This window comes from Myotis davidii, unplaced genomic scaffold, assembly GCF_000327345.1.
Source record: "Myotis davidii unplaced genomic scaffold, ASM32734v1 scaffold231, whole genome shotgun sequence".
In the NCBI taxonomy this organism is placed as follows: Eukaryota; Metazoa; Chordata; class Mammalia; order Chiroptera; family Vespertilionidae; genus Myotis; species Myotis davidii.
In genome coordinates, this window is record NW_006283014.1 from 10486 (window position 1) to 14997 (window position 4512).

Sequence of the window (4512 nt, forward strand, 5' to 3'; positions counted from 1 at the left end):
TCTTAGCAATCTCCTCCAATCCACCTATATCATTTACACATATTGAATCAGAATATGCAATTTAACAAGATACCCAAGTGACCTGCATAAATTTGAAAAGGACTGTCATGGGCCACTTTGCTAACTATTCCCCCCCCCCCCCCCCCCCAATCCTTTCATGGCTGGCTGCATCTGTCATATCACCAAGTCCACTACTTTACATATTCTACTACTTTTCCTACCTAATTTTCACTCCTTTATTTATCTTTTTTTTCTTCCTCTTTTTTTATTTCCATCTTTCATAAAAACTGCCCTTCTATAAAAACATCTTTTATAAAAACTGCTCTTTTGATTTTAATCATCTGGCTATTCCAGTATAGCAGAGATTTTCAATCTTTTTCATCTAATGGCACACATACACTAGTTACTAACATTCTGCAGCACACCAAATAATCTGACAAAAACAAAAAAAGGTATAAGTCTAATTCACACTTTTTAAGAGTAAAAAGTTCACAAGAGGCTCTTACGTTGATTGTCATTTTTTCCAGTCTAGGGGACCAAAGGTCAGTGCACTGACTAAATTAGTCTGGTATTTCATGTCTAAAAAATTGTTGAGGTACACCAATGTGCCTACAGCAGCACACTCGTTGAAAACTGGCATGCTAAACTATTTCATAGGACTCATAATCAATCAAAATGGTTTAAAGCTTGCACCTCTAATATGCAGTTATCTATAGAATTTCTGAATTTAAATACAGAACATATTCACTCCCAACAGAGAGACAAGTAAACATACAAATGAAAATGCTGACCTAGAAATGTTTGAGGCTTATTGAGTTTTAGGAGATCATTTAACATCTCAAAAGCATTACAATGTTTCAACATATCCTATCATAAATCCAGGCCATACAACCAACTTCAATTCTAAAAAGTTAGATCCTCCCCTTAATTCTGTAATAAAATATAATTTACATTTAAAGCTATATCAAAATTATACACTAAAAGTTTATCAAGCAGATGTGCATTTTGACATATTTTACATGGGCCTTGCTCCCTTATACTCACAAGATCAGCATATTTCTTACAGAGAGCTGCCAGCTTCTCCTCTGGAGTTGAGAGAGTATTTAAGGCTTGCATCAATAATAATACTTCTTTTCCTAATAATAAAATAAAAGAAGAAAAGTGCCAGAAGATAATATTAAAACAATCTGTAAATTCCAAATAAAACTTATGTTCAGACACCCAGAATATAACTTTAGGCTATATAATTAGGTATAGAGATTCACCTCCTAAATTATAGAAACTACTTTCAAATTGTGATTTAGTAGCCCCATACCCAAATTTCTTCACTTACCCTCTAATTCTGGTAGGTATTAACTAACTGACACTTAAACAGTAGTAACACTTATTGAAAGTTTAAAAACACTAGTCAAATCACTGATTCCAAGTTAAGATATTTTCCTAAAGGATATGAATATTTTTAAGAACTTCCTCCTATCAGGAACAAATATACAAGAAGGTTCAAAAGGCAAGTACACTCTGCCTGTATCTAAAATGCACATAATCCATTATTACACAACATTTTTCCTGAGTTGTGTTTTCTGATGATTTACTAAGCATATCTTGGTATTAACCAAGTATGGTGCCAAAAAAAAAAGGAAGATAAATTAGCTCATCCCTTGAGGAAAGAGTTTTAAAATAGTACTTTAAAAACTTTGGTTGGGGAAAAAATGGAGGGTTGAAATACTGTGAGAAACTAAACAATAAAATTTTTATTTCATGATCTGGGGGTAGGACCTATTTATTTGCTAAAATATTCACTCTTGTATGTAAAATGTTTTTCTTTTTATTAATCTGAAGATAACTTTGATATGTGGTATACTTTATAGACTTCTATGGATATGGAAGGGAAGAACAGAGTGACTTCAAAATGAGTAATTTCCTATACATATAAAATTTTAGCACTAAAACCTTTTCTTATTAAATTCAAGTCCAAATAAAAAGAGGAATATAATTACTAAATATCTAACAAATAGAAGTAAAAAGTAAACTGAACTTTTCTGAAGGTTTTAAACTCTATTTAAAATAAAAAATTTAATGTGAAACTGTATTTTACAAAAACTATTAGGGCTCTTATTTTTGAAGATATTGGTTTTGTTTGCAAGAGGCTATAAATACTTCTTATATGCTTAAGGATAGATTAAAGAAAGATAATCCTGGATATAATCATGTACAGAAGTCAGTAAAATTGACAAGATAACTATTACATATAATTGGAATACAATACTGAGGAGCAAACAGTATGGCAAAATAAAGATTTCAGATTTTTTCCATGACATTTAACATACCACATTCTAATTACTAACTGTCAAACTAATACAGCAGTAGGGAGGAAAACATACCTTAAAATCCACTCTTATTAGTCCACTTTCTAAACAACAGATAACATATCATTTTTAAATTTTAGTGAATATCCTTTAAATAAATGAAACATATAGTTTTAACAGTAATTACTGGTTACATTACTTTAAAAGATCAAATAACAAGGCAAATCAAATACTAATTCTGCAAAACTGGTCACGAATATTTTCAGAAAAAATAATTTTTGATTATTCAGAGAAAAATAACCATGGTTCCTATAACTATGATTACTACTCTGCTTTGTTCACCTCCTGCATGGAATTGTAGCAGACAGGCACACTGACCTGGCCAAAGAAAACAGATGTAGTAGCTAAGTAGAAAACATAAGCAAATGAGCTGTGTATAAAAATGTTCAACCATTAAGCAGAGAGTATTACCTAAAGGTCTTTCTTTATTCCTGTTGCACTCTGAACCCTGCTGACTATCAGAAGACTCTGTTCCAGATTTAGGCCCAGGAGGTTTCTCTCTTGACTCTTGCATGCAGTATGCTCGGCTCACCAAATTCCTGTTTTTTGTTATAAAGTCACTGCCTTCATCCTCTTCCAGTGAATGTTTGTTACCCGTGCCACCACAATTTGAGTCATGATGTTGAAGAATATCATTTGACTGAGAGTTACACAACATATCTGCTTTTACACCTGGTCTGCAAATTCTAGATTCTTCCATTGTGCCAATCACAAGCTAGAGAGAATAAGGAAAACAAATAGGAAAAGCAGTTAAATCAAAGATAATCAAGGGAGGAAAGCTATGCCATACAGAAAAGGAGAGTTTCTTATTTATTTTGTTTGTTCATTTTTACATGTAGTTTATACTTTGTTCATGTTTACATGCACATGGTGTGATTAATAATATATGTCATCATTTGACAGGGTTTTTTCACCCTTTCATAGTTTTTTTTATAAAGTAACTAGAGGCCTGGTGAATGAAATTCGTGCATGGGTAGAGTCCCTAGGCCTGGCCAGAGATCAGGGCCAATCTGTGAGGCAACCGGTGGGGCAGTCAGGGGACCCCTGCTGGCACCTGCCTTGGAGGAGACCAGCGGAGTGATTAGGGGGTGGCACTGGCCCACCTGCCGGCTGGCCCTGCCTCCTGCTGCCTTCGCTGATCACCTCCCTCTGCGAGGTGATCAGCAGAGTGATCAGGCGTCCCCACTGCACCACCTTGGCTGGCCTGGGGCCAGCAGGCTGGGGACAGCTCCTGCATTGAGTGTCTGCCCCCTGGTGATCAGTGTGCAGTATACCAACCAGTGATTCCACCAGTAATTCCGCAATTGGTCGATTGCATATTAGGCTTTTATTAGATAGGACTAGAGGCCCGGTTGTACAAAAATTTGTGCCCTCGGGATGGAGGGGGGGTCCCTCAGCCCTGCCTCGACCCTCGCACAGTCTGGGACCTCTCGGGAGATAACGACCTGCTGTCTTAGGCCTGCTCTTGCATAGCAGAGGGCAGGCCCAATCCCTAGGTGCAGCCCCTGGTCGGGTCCAGAGCAGGGCTGATTGGGGAGTTGGGGCGCCACCCCCCATCATGCACAGAGCAGGGCGGATTGGGAGGTTGCGATGCCACCCTCAGTAGTGCTCAGAATAGGGTCCATTAGGGGGTTGGGGCACCATCCCCTGTCACACTCAAGGTATGGTCTATGGGAGGTTGTGGTGCCACCCCCTGTCACACACAGAACAGGGCCAATCAGAGTGTTGGGCGCTGCCCCCTGTCACTCACAGAGCAAGACCCATCAGGGGGGTTGGGGCTCCGTACATGTCACGCACAGAGCAGAGTCGATCAGGGGATTGGGGAGCTCCCCCTGTCATGCACAGAGCAGGGCCCATCAGGGGTTTGAGGAGCTCCCCGCTGTCACTCACAGAGTAGGACTGATAGAGGAGTTAGGGCACCGCCCCCAGTCACACACAGGGAAGGGTGGATCAGGGGGTTGCGATGCCACCCTCAGTCACGCTCAGGGTAGGGCCGATTGGGGGGTTGGGGCACCACCACCTATTACACTCAAGGCAGGGTCGATGGGAGGTTGCGGCGCCACCCTGTCACGCACAGAGCAGGGCTCATCAGGGGGTTTGGGGCTCCGTACCCTGTCATGCACAGAGCAGGGCCAATCAGGGGGTT

The 4512-nt window shown here is 39.7% G+C and overlaps 1 long non-coding RNA gene across 3 annotated transcripts in view; it reads right to left on the reverse strand.

The window, feature by feature from the left end:
• Positions 1-997: 997 nt before the first annotated feature.
• LOC107182660 overlaps positions 998-4512 on the reverse strand; it is a 21897-nt gene continuing 18382 nt past the window's right edge. For 2 of the 3 annotated variants that reach the window (XR_001513388.1, XR_001513389.1), the window contains 2 exons: positions 2778-3081; positions 998-1136 (listed from right to left, as the gene is read on the reverse strand). This is a non-coding gene — a long non-coding RNA (uncharacterized LOC107182660). The remainder of the gene's footprint in view (positions 1137-2777; positions 3082-4512) is intronic. The other variant, XR_001513387.1, reaches the window with a different exon arrangement.